This window comes from Pan troglodytes, chromosome 5, assembly GCF_028858775.2.
Source record: "Pan troglodytes isolate AG18354 chromosome 5, NHGRI_mPanTro3-v2.0_pri, whole genome shotgun sequence".
Taxonomy (NCBI): domain Eukaryota; kingdom Metazoa; phylum Chordata; class Mammalia; order Primates; family Hominidae; genus Pan; species Pan troglodytes.
Genome location: NC_072403.2, coordinates 161611766 through 161624571, shown reverse-complemented (window position 1 = coordinate 161624571; position 12806 = coordinate 161611766). Strand labels below are relative to the sequence as shown.

General features: G+C 48.7%; 1 protein-coding gene across 4 annotated transcripts in view; it reads left to right on the top strand.

Moving 5' to 3' along the window:
* The window catches only part of LATS1 (large tumor suppressor kinase 1), a 59521-nt gene that overhangs the window by 4549 nt on the left and 42166 nt on the right, over window positions 1-12806 (top strand). The gene's annotated exons all lie outside the window — the stretch shown is intronic.

Genomic DNA, 12806 nt, shown 5'->3' with positions numbered 1-12806 from the left:
GTCAGGCATTCGAGACCAGCCTGGGCAACATGGAGAAACCCCGTCTCTACTAAAAATACAAAAAATTAGCCGGGTGTGGTGGTGGGCGCCTGTAATCGCAGCTACTTGGGAGGCTGAGGCAGAAGAATTGCTTGAACCCGGGAGGCAGAGGTTGCAGTGAGCCGAGATGGCACCATTGCACTCCAGCCTGGGCAACAGAGGGAGACTCTGTCTCAAAAAAAAAAAAAAGAAAATAATACAATTGAGGTAACAGAGATTTCGACTTTTATGTATGGTTAAGTTAGGCATGTGCAATGACTGCTACTCTAGAACTTCTCTGCTTTGGAGGGGAGATTGGACCTTGATTTATTTGGAAGGAACTCTCATCCATTGTTTTCATTATCATACTCGGCCACCTGTGAAGTATGTGTTGGGTGAGTATTCTCTCTTTGGAAGGTACACATCTTTCTCAGCTAGCTTATTGCTCATAGAAGTTGGGGGCCCAAGGGTTGATCTTAAGATATACTCAATTTATTTATTTATTTTTTCTGGGACAGAGTTTTGCTCTGATGCCCAGGCTGGAGTGTAGTGGCACAATCACAGCTCACTGCAGCCTCGACCTCCTGGGCTCAATTGATCCACCCACCTCAGTCTCTCCAGTAGCTGGGACTGCAGGTGCACACCAACGTAATTGGCTGATTTTTTCTATTTTTTGTAGAGTTAGGGTCTCACTTTGTTTCCCAGGCTAGTCTCAAACACCTGGGCTCAAGAGATCCGCCCACCTCAGCCTCCAAAAGTTTTGGAATTACAGGCATGAGCCACTGCACCCGGCCCTAACTTTTAGAAATATTAAAATGTAGAAAAGCATGCTTAGAATCAAACAAACATGATACTGGCCGGGCATGGTGGCTCACACCTGTAATCCCAGCACTTTGGGAGGCTAAGATGGGAGGATCGCTTGAGGCCAGGAGTTTGAGACCAGCCTCGTCAACATAGCGAGACCCTCATCTCTATTCAAAAAGAAAAGAGAGAATAGAAGATAAAATATGGCTGGGCGCAGTGGCTCACACCTGTAATCCCAGCACTTTGGGAGGCCAAGGTGGGCGGTCACCTGAGGTCGGGAGTTCGAGACCAGCCTGACCAACATGGAGAAACTCCGTCTCTACTAAAAATAGAAAATTAACCGGTTGTGGTGGCACATGGCCTGTAATCCCAGCTGCTTGGGAGGCTGAGGCAGGAGAATTGCTTGAACCCGGGAGGTGGAGGTTGCGGTGAGCCGAGATCACGCCATTGCACTCCAGCCTGGGCAACGAGCGAAACTCCATCTATAAATAAATAAATAAATAAATAAATAAAAGAAACATGACACCTAACTGTGGAAAGATGTTCACGGTATTATGTTATTCTTTTGCTAAGAAATTGGGCCCTGATTAGTGACAGAGGCAAGATTCATGGGTCCTATTATCCACATGCCCAATATTCTCTTAATCAGGTCCAGATATAGTTCCTCTTGGTCCAGGGACCTGTGAAGTAATGTGTCCTGTGTGCTGCGTGTGTGCGCACTCTCTCTCTCTCTCTCACTCACTGTGTCTCCTCTTATCTCCCTTCCTTTTCTTTTCCCCTTACTCACTCACCGCAGTACACAAGGGCCGCAGTAAGCGCTCTTCCTAGAAAAAGAGAATAATGGGAGATAAGCAGCAAATGCCGATCTATAATCTGAAATCTCCTAGGCAGATTCTGTGTAAGCAACTGGGCCTGGAGGTAGGGGAGATTGGACCCTGATTTATTTGGAAGGAACTCTCCCATCCATTGTTTTAATGATCATCCTTGACCACCTGTGAAGTGTGTGTTGTACCTTCCCTTTGGAACGTACAAATCACTAGCTTCTTGCTCATAGAAGTCGGGGACCCAAGGGTTTTAAATTTTGAATACACAAGAAGATTTTTTAAATATGAACTTGAGATGATTTAAGAAAAAAAAATTTCTTTTTGTTTTTTGAGATGGAGTCTCACCCTGTCACCCAGGCTAGAGTGCAGTGGCACAATCTCCGCTCACTGCAACCTCCGCCTCCCAGGTTCAAGCAATTCTTCTGCCTCAGCCTCCTGAGTAGCTGGGACTACAGGCACATGCCACCACGCCCAGCTAATTTTTGTATTTTTTAGTAGAGACGAGGTTTCACCTTATTGGCCAGGCTGGTCTCAAACTCCTGACCTCGTGATCCGCCTGTCTCGGCCTCCCAAAGTGCTGGAATTACAGGCATGAGGCACCGCGCCCGGCCAAAAGATTTTTTTTTTTTTTTTAACAAAACAGTTTCTTTAAAGTTAGTAAGCCTCTTCCGATCTGTTTGGTTTCCATCAGTTCTATGTGTCAGTAACCACAGTCGAAGTTCACATGTATTGGTAAACTCATCCAAAGATTTAAGAGCGTCTATTCCTCCTCCTCTCATTTGGTTGTTTGAGGCTATTAGGTTTGATGGGAAGGCTATGTCTTTAATATGGTCTTAACCACAGAAGCACTAGTTAGCTAAGGGGTTTCAGTGGGCATCTGTGCTCAGTCTTTTAATCCTGCCTCTAGGGGTCTAGGTACAAGCTGCTTTTCCAATCCTTCAAGGCTTTAAATTTCTGAACTTTTTCTATTCTCTTCTGTTTTTGCTTTCAAATCTACTACTTCCTTCTTGAACTCATCATTTACTTATAATACTTGCCAAATATCTAATAGCAGCCAATACTCACTTCCAAAATCCTCTTTACCAAACTCTTATAACACTACAAGGTCAGTAGCCTCTTTGTATGTTCACTGACCTTGTAGTTGTGTGAAAAGTTATTATAGGCAACAGCTTTACCAGATATTTTGCCACTATAAAACATGATCCTCCATCTTTCCAGCCTCCGGTATCTGTTTCCTCTCAGCCCTCAATCTGACCACTAAGGCAGTATCACTAAGGCAGGACTGCATAGGTTTTTATTGTAGCAGCACCTCACTTCCAGGTACCAGTTTTCTGTATTAGGATAATGAAACACTGAATATACAGATGGACAATGGCCAGATCATATATAAAACTAGAACTCTGACCCATGACCTATGTAGCAATAGGCCCAGTCAGGACTTGGTCAGTAATTACCAGCTTCCCTAATTTTTGTGCCTTCTTCCAATTCGGGACGACTCAGAGAAAGCCAAATATGCTTCCCAAATCAACCACATAGGATACCCCGCTTCCAGTGTCGACGAAGAGTCAAACTGTAAAATATTTTAAGAGATCTATTCTAAGCCAAATATGAATGGCCATTGCCCCATGACACAGCCCTCAGGAGCTCCTGAGAACATGTGCCCAAGGTGATCAGACTACAGGTTGGTTTTATACATTTTAGGGAGACATAAGACATCAATCAGTATATGTAAGATGTACATTGGTTAGGTCCAGAAAGGAAGACACCTTGAAGCAGATGGCTTCCAGGTCATAGGTAGATTCACAGATTTTCTGATTGGCAGTTGGTCGAAAGAGTTGTTACTGTCTAAAGACCTAGAATCAATAGAAGGGAGTATCTAGGTTAAGATAAGGGGTTGTGGGCAGGCACAGTGGCTCACGCCTGTAATCCCAACACCTTGGGAGGCCGAGGCAGGTGGATCACGAGGTCAGGAGTTCAAGACCAGCTTGGCCAACATAGTGAAACCCCATCTCTACTAAAAATACAAAAATTAGCGAGGCATGGTAGCGCATGCCTGTAATCCCAGCTACTCAGGAGGCTGAGGCAGGAGAATCACTTGAACCCGGGAGGCGGAGATTGTGGTGAGCCAAGATCAAGCCACTGCATTCCAGCCTGGGCAACAGAGTGAGACTCCATCTAAAAAAAAAAAAAAAAAAAAGATAAGGGGTTGTGGAGACCAGGGTTCCCATTATGCAGATAGAATCAATAGGAAGGAATGTCTGAGTCAAGGTAAGGGGTTGTGGAGACCGAAGTTCCCATTATGTAAAGGAAGCCTCCAGGTGGCAAGCTTCAGAGATAATACATTGTAAATGTTTCTTATCAGGGTTGATTCTCTCCTGGATCAGGCAAAAGGCCTGAGAAAGGAAGGGAATTAACTTCAGAATGTAGATTTTCCCCACAAGAGACAGCTTTGCAGGACTGTTTGAAGATATGGCAAAGAAACATAATTTGGGGTCAAATACTTGGATTTCTTTCAGGGCCTGCCATCTGTCATGTGATACTATGCTAGAGTCAGGCTGGAATTGGGTATCTTATTGCTACAGAGAGTCTGTTTTGTCAGTCTTAAGATTTGTTTTAATGTTAATGCTGGTCAGCTGTGCCTGAATTCCAAAAGGGAGGAGGGAATAATGAGGTATGGCCAAACTCCGCTTCCCATCATGGCTGGAACTAGTTTTTCAGGTTAACTTTCAAATGCTCTTGGCTGGGAGGAGGGGTTCATTCAGATGGTTGAAGGACTTAGAATTTTATTTTTGGTTTACATCAGTTAGCCCACCTCCAGTTTCCCATGCCAACAACCTACAATCAGAGCATACCTGAAGTCTTCCCCCTTTTCTTAGTATAAAGATTTCCCACTCCCCTGCTTGCCTTTGAATCTTTGCCAAGCACAAGTTGACAGTGGCTGACTCCCTACCTATATAGTAAGATCTGATTAAATAGCCTTTGTTTGTTTCCATTTGGGCAGTCTTTGTCTATTTTCACAATGTTATTAGGCTGTTTTGTGGTAACAAATCCCCAAATATCAATGGCTTAACACAACAGAAATGTTTCTCTTGCTCAGAGTTCAGTGGGAGTCAGTAGGGTTCTCCATCCAGTGGCTTAGGGATCCACCTTCCTTCCATATTGTCAAGCCACCATCTCAGAATGTAACCTACATTGTCATTAAAGCAGGAAAACCGAAGCAAAGTGACTTTTAACTGCCTCAGTCCAGAATTGAGATATGTTACATCTGCTCATCCAGCTTTGGCCAAATCTGGGAAATGGAGTCGAGTACTGTATGTGAATATAGTCTCTGCCACAATATATTTACCAAAAGCAATTGGCTAAAGATATACACAATTCCTCCATTTCAGCGTTTTTGAAATCAGAAGATTTAGATGATCTTACAATTGAAATTTTTTTTTTTTTTTTTGAGATCCAGTCTCGCTCTGTCGCCCAGGCTGGAGTGCAGTGGTGCAGTCTCCGCTCACTGCAACCTCTGCCTCTGTGGTTCAAGCGATTCTCCTGCCTCAGCCTTCCGAGTAGCTGGGACTACAGGTGCCTGCCACCACGCTCGGCTAATTTTTGTGTTTTTAGTAGAGACGGGGTTTCACCATATTGACCAGGCTGGTCTTGTACAATTAAAATTGAAATGAATATTCAAATGTAATGCTTCTGTTATTTCCCCTGATAAATGAAGTGATATTGTTTGATGGAAATAATAGTTTCTTTAAAATGAATCCTGTGTATTTTAATTGCATGTATTTAAATAAGAATTTGTAGCAGAGCCATTCTAGGATCCAGTCATTTCCTTTCCTTTTTTTTTTTTCTTTTTTAACTCTCTATTTTGGAAAACTTCAAGAATACACAAAAGTAAAGAGAAAGGCCAAGGCAGTAGGATTGCTTGATGCCAGGAGTTCAAGACTAGCCTGGGCAACATGGTGAGCCCCTGTCTCTAAAAAATAAATAATAAGAAGAAAGAGACTAGTACAGTGAACCCTCATATACCCATTACTCAGCTACAACAGTTTTCAACAAATGAAGACTTTTGTCTCATTTATATCCCCAACCCCTTCAGCACACAACCAAATTATTTTGAAATAAATTCCAGACATTATTTATTTTATCCACAAGTATTTTCAACATGTAGATGATAGAAATATGCTTAAAATAAGTTTTCAGTTATTTAAACCTAAAACACATTGTTACACATATACCAGAACTCAGTCCTTTCTCTGACCTTTGTGCACTCAATGTTAGGAGTTACATCAGAGTATAGGACTAGAGAATGAATTTCTCTGGTCCAGCGTTTTCTAATGTATACTACATGGAATGTAAATCTCATGAAATGTTATGGGGGGGAAAAGTAAGATAAGATAAATTTGGGCAACAATACATTCTCTTCTTTTTTTTTTTTTTTTTTTCTTTTTTATTGATCATTCTTGGGTGTTTCTCGCAGAGGGGGATTTGGCAGGGTCACAGGACAATAGTGGAGGGAAGGTCAGCAGATAAACAAGTGAACAAAGTTCTCTGGTTTTCCTAGGCAGAGGACCCTGCGGCCTTCCGCAGTGTTTGTGTCCCTGGGTACTTGAGATTAAGGAGTGGTGATGACTCTTAACGAACATGCTGCCTTCAAGCATCTGTTTAACAAAGCACATCTTGCACCGCCCTTAATCCATTCAACCCTGAGTGGATACAGCACATGTTTCAGAGAGCACAGGGTTGGGGGTAAGGTCACAGATCAACAGGATCCCAAGGCAGAAGAATTTTTCTTAGTACAGAACAAAATGAAAAGTCTCCCATGTCTACCTCTTTCTACACAGACACAGCAACCATCCGATTTCTCAATCTTTTCCCCACCTTTCCCCCCTTTCTATTCCACAAAACCGCCATTGTCTTCATGGCCCGTTCTCAATGAGCTGTTGAGTACACCTCCCAGATGGGGTGGTGGCCGGGCAGAGGAGCTCCTCACTTCCCAGTAGGGGCGGCCGGGCAGAAGCGCCCCTCACCTCCCAGACGGGGCGGCTGGCCGGGCGGGGGGCTGACCCCCCCCACCTCCCTCCCGGACGGGGCGGCTGGCCAGGCGGGGGGCTGACCCCCCACCTCCCTCCCGGACAGGGCGGCTGGCCGGGCAGAGGGGCTCCTCACTTCCCAGTAGGGGCGGCCGGGCAGAGGCGCCCCTCACTTCCCCGACGGGGCGGCTGGCCCGGCGGGGGGCTGACCCCCCCACCTCCCTCCCGGAGGGGGCGGCTGGCCGGGCAGAGGGGCTCCTCACTTCCCGGTAGGGGCGGCTGGGCAGAGGCGCCCCTCACCTCCCGGACAGGGCGGCTGGCCGGGCGGGGGGCTGACCCCCCCACCTCCCTCCCGGACGGGGCGGCTGGCCGGGCGGGGGGCTGACCCCCCCCACCTCCCTCCCGGACGGGGCGGCTGGCCGGGCGGGGGGCTGACCCCCCCACCTCCCTCCCGGACGGGGCGGCTGGCCGGGCAGAGGGGCTCCTCACTTCCCGGTAGGGGCGGCCGGGCAGAGGCGCCCCTCACCTCCCGGACAGGGCGGCTGGCCGGGCGGGGGGCTGACCCCCCCACCTCCCTCCCGGACGGGGCGGCTGGCCGGGCGGGGGGCTGACCCCCCCCACCTCCCTCCCGGACGGGGCGGCTGGCCGGGCGGGGGGCTGACCCCCCCCACCTCCCTCCCGGACGGGGCGGCTGGCCGGGCGGGGGGCTGACCCCCCCCACCTCCCTCCCGGACGGGGCGGCTGGCCGGGCGGGGGGCTGACCCCCCCCACCTCCCTCCCGGACGGGGTGGCTGGCCGGGCGGGGGGCTGACCCCCCCCACCTCCCTCCCGGACGGGGCGGCTGGCCGGGCGGGGGGCTGACCCCCCCACCTCCCTCCCAGACGGGGCGGCTGGCCGGGCAGAGGGGCTCCTCACTTCCCAGAAGGGGCGGCCGGGCAGAGGCGCCCCTCACCTCCCGGATGGGGCGGCTGGCCAGGCGGGGGGCTAACCCCCCAACCTCCCTCCCGGACGGGGCGGCTGGCCGGGCCGGGGGCTGACCCCCCCACCTCCCTCCCAGACAGAGCGGCTGGCCGGGCAGAGGGGCTCCTCACTTCCCAGTAGGGGCGGCCGGGCAGAGGCGCCCCCCCCACCTCCTGGACAGGGCGGCTGGCCGGGCAGGGGGCTGATCCCCCCACCTCCCTCCCGGACGGGGCGGCTGGCCGGGCGGGGGGCTGACCCCCCCACCTCCCTCCCGGATGGGGCGGCTGGCCGGGAGGGGGGCTGACCCCCCCACCTCCCTCCCGGACGGGGCGGCTAGACGGGCAGAGGGGCTCCTCACTTCCCAGTAGGGGTGGCCGGGCAGAGGCACCCCTCGCCTCCTGGACGGGGCGGCTGGCCAGGCGGGGGGCTGACCCCCCCCACCTCCCTCCCGGATGAGGCGGCTGGCCGGGCAGAGGGGCTCCTCACTTCCCGGTAGGGGCGGCCGGGCAGAGGTGCCCCTCACCTCCCGGACGGGGCGGCTGGCCGGGCGGGGGGCTGACCCCCCCACCTCCCTCCCAGACGAGGAGGGAGGACGCTCCTCACTTCTCAGACGGGGTGGCTGCCGGGCGGAGGGGCTCCTCACTTCTCAGACGGGGCGGTTGCCAGGCAGAGGGTCTCCTCACTTCTCAGACAGGGCGGCCGGGCAGAGACACTCCTCACATCCCGGACGGGGCGGCAGGGCAGAGGTGCTCCCCACATCTCAGACGATGGGCGGCCGGGCAGAGACGCTCCTCACTTCCCAGATGTGATGGCGGCCGGGAAGAGGCGCTCCTCACTTCCTAGATGGGATGGCGGCCGGGCAGAGACGCTCCTCACTTTCCAGACTGGGCAGCCAGGCAGAGGGGCTCCTCACATCCCAGACGATGGGCAGTCAGGCGGAGACGCTCCTCACTTCCCAGACGGGGTGGCTGCCAGGCAGAGGCTGCAATCTCGGCACTTAGGGAGGCCAAGGCAGGCGGCTGGGAGGTGGTTGTAGCGAGCCGAGATCACGCCACTGCACTCCAGCCTGGGCGCCATTGAGCACTGAGTTAACGAGACTCCGTCTGCAATCCCGGCACCTCGGGAGGCCGAGGCTGGCGGATCACTCGCGGTTAGGAGCTGGAGACCAGCCCAGCCGACACATCGAAACCCCGTCTCCACCAAAAAAATACGAAAACCAGTCAGGCGTGGCGGCGCACGCCTGCAATCGCAGGCACTCGGCAGGCTGAGGCAGGAGAATCGGGCAGGGAGGTTGCAGTGAGCTGAGATGGCAGCAGTACCGTCCAGCTTCGGCTCGGCATCAGAGGGAGACCGTGGAAAGAGGGGAGAGGGGAGAGGGGAGAGGGGAGAGGGGGGAGGGGAGAGGGGGGAGGGGAGAGGGGAGAGGGAGCTCTATCTACCACACAGTCCTTCTCTGAATATGAGTCAGTCCCCTACATTCTCTTCTTGTCTTGAACTCCTTGCCTCAAGTGATCCTCCCACCTGGGCCTCTGAAAGTATTGGGATTACAGGCGTAAACCCCCAGACCCCATTGTCTTCTCATAATTCCCCATGATTATGTAAAAGAATGAGATGTCCGGCCGGGCACAGTGGCTCATACCTGTAATCCCAGCACTTTGGGAGGCCGAGGCGGGCAGATCACGAGGTCAGGAGTTCGAGACCAGCCTGACCTACATGGTGAAACCCCATCTCTACTAGAAATACAAAAATTAGCCTGGCGTGGTGGTGCACACCTGTGATCTCGGCTACTCAGGAGGCTGAGGCAGGAGAATTGCTTGAACCAGGGAGGCAGAGGTTGCAGTGAGCCAAGATCACCCCACTGCACTCCAGCCTGGGTGACAGAGCGAGACTCCATCTTCAAAAAAAAAAAAAAAGAGATGTCCAATTTTGTGTATTATGATCCCATTTTGGTTAATAGTAGTATATGTTAGAATATTCAGTATTAATAGTGATTATTATTAGTTTCCTGTGTCTTATGTAACAAATCACTATAAACCTGGTGGCTTAAAACAACATAAATTTATCCTCTCACAGTTCTGGAGGCCAGACGTCTAAAAAATCAAGGCATTAGCAAGGCCAGTTTTCTTCCAGAGGCTCTAGGAGAGAAGCTGTCCCTTGCCACTTCCAGCTTCTGTTGGCTGCTGTCATCCTTGGCTTCTGACTTCATCATCACATTGCCTTCCTTTTTCTGTGTGAATCAGACCTCCTTCTGCCTCTCAAAAGGACACTTGTAATTGCATGTGGGACTTACTCTGTTAATCCATGACAATAACTTAATCTCAGAATCCTTAATCACATCTGCAACATCCCTTTTTCCAAATAAGATAACATTTACAAGTTCCAGAGAAGATTAGGAAGGGGAATATCTTTTTTTTTTTTTTTTTTGAGACAGGGTCTCACTGTCTCTCCTAGGCTGGAGTGCAGTGGTACAGTCATGGCTCACTGTAGCCTCTACCTCCTGGGCTCAAGTGATCTCCCACCTCAGTCACCTGAGCAGCTGGTACTAGTCACACACACTGCCACACTCAGCTCATTTTTTGTAGTATTTGTGGAGATGGGGTTTTGCCATGTTGCCCACCCAGGCTGGTCTTGAACTACTGAGCTCAAGTGATCCTCCCACTTTGGCCTCCCAAAGTGTTGGGATTACAGGCATAAGCCAGGAATGTCTTTTTTTTTTTTTTTTTTTTTTTTTTTTGAGACCGGGTTTCGCTCTTGTTGCCCAGGCTGGAGTGCAATGGCACGATCTTGGCTCACCATAACCTCCACCTCCCGGGTTCAAGCGATTCTTCTGCCTTAGCCTCCCGGGTAGCTGAGATTACAGGCATGTGCCACCACACCCAGCTAATTTTGTATTTTTAGTAGAGACGGGGTTTCTCCATGTTGGTCAGGCTGGTCTCAAACTCTCGACCTCAGGTGATCCACCCGCCTTGGCCTCCCAAAGTGCTGGGATTATAGGAGTGAGCCACCGTGCCTGGCTCAGGAATATCTTTTGAGAGGCAATTATTCAGCCCACTACAGTGATTCTCACTCTTGAGGAAGGTGAATTATGAGGGACTTCTATTTTTTTCTACTGTATATATTTATATAAATACTTGAATTTTTCAATAAGGATGCATGCTGTATTTTTTTAACAGCAGAAAGAAGGGGCAAGTTACCTGCATTTGTAAGTTCAAATATTTTTGCACTACCTACTGGTGACCAGGTCCCATTATAGGGAAATGGAAGCAAATATTTTGACAGAAGCAAAACTATGTTTCTTTTCTTTTTTTTTTTTTTTTTCTCTCTCTCTCTCTGTCAGAATGATCTTGGAAATGGTAAAATAACAATAATAAGTGATGATTAACTTAGAGTTGAAACCCAAAATAAGTGAGATATTGAAAGAATACCTAGATCCTATAAATGAATTGCAATCCAGATATTAAAAGAACTGACAGGTAAGATTCCACAACAGTGTTAATCCTTGATCATGGAGAAATGGTAGGTTTCAGAAGACCTAATATAGAAAGTATCTTCACTTTTAGAAAGGGCCAGAGGTGAATTCTGCAAACTTTAGACTGGCGAGCTAAATGTTAAGCTTAGAAAAACTCATTAGTAAGCTATTAAATTAATATTTTGGGAAAGCTTAGAAAAGAAAATGCTTTAGGGACCAGCTTCCTTCATAAAAAGCACATGGTATGTCCATCCTAATTTCATTTACAAAATAATTATATTATTCATGTATTATTATGTTATAGATAGAATATGTGCAATTTTAGGCAATGAAAAAGTTCATCTTTTTTTTTTCCAAAGTGGAGAAATGTGAGCTGCTTTAATAGAGTTTGATTGATTCATAGCTAATTTAGCAATTGTGCCATGAGAGCACTGATTTATGAGGTGAAGTCATCAGGAGACTACCTCTAGTGGCTGCTGCAGGGCTTCGTCATGTCTCAGGCCTGCTGCAAATATGTGTGTGTGTGTGTGTATATATAATTAATTTCTATAAATATAAATTTTAAAAAATTAAAAATGGGTATATTTTTTAACAGCTTTATTAACATACAATTTATATACTATAAAGTTTACTCAGGCTAGGTGGGGTGGCTCATGCCTATAATCCCACCACTTTGGGAGGCTGAGGCAGGAGGCTTACCTGAGCACTTGAACCCAGGAGTTCAAGACCAGCCTGAGCAACATAGGGAGACTTTGTTTTACAAAAAATTAACAAATTAGCTGGACAGGGTGGCATGTTCCTGCATTCCCAGCTACTTGGGAGGCTTAGGCAGGAGGATGAGCACAGGAGGTTGAGGCTGCAGTGAGCTGTGATCAAACCACTGTACTCCAGCCTGAGCAACAGAAGGAGACCCTGTCTCAAAAAAAAAAAAAAAAACAACCCTAAGTTTACCCATTTAAAGTGTTTTTTTAGCATATTTTCACAGCAATAAATTGTAATCTAATTTTAGAACAGAAAATAGGTTAGTTTTGTATACAGTATGGTGAATTTGCTTTTTTTGCTTAGGATACATTTGCTTATCTGTTTATGTCTGTACATTATATAGAACTATATCATTCTGCCGGCCACAGTGGCTCACGCCTGTAATCCCAGCACTTTGGGAGGCTGAGGTGGGTGGATCACCTGAGGTCGGGAGTCCTAGACCAGCCTGACCAACATGGATAAATCCCGTCTCTACTAAAAATACAAAATTAACTGGGCACGGTGGTGCATGCCTGTAATCCCAGCTATTCGGGAGGCTGAGGCAGGAGAATCACTTGAACCCGGGAGGTAGAGGTTGCAGTGAGCCAAGATCGTGCCATTGCACTCCAGCCTGGGGAACAAGAGCGAAACTCCATCTCAGAAAAAAAAGAACTGCATCATTCTTTTTGACTTAGATGTATATTATATAAATGTACTATGAATTACTTGAACAATCCTCCACTGATGAACATCTGGACTGGTGTCAACTTTTGCTGTTATAAATGATGTTGCGAGGAACAGCCTACATCTTCACATACTTGTGTGTATATTCCTTTACTTGTGTTGCATTGTTCCTCTTAATCCTAGTTCAATTTATTAGATGTTGATAACCACTTTATGTCTCAGGAGTCAGTTTCAGAGAATTAAATGCCCAAGTCCACATTGCTGCTAATTAACAGAACA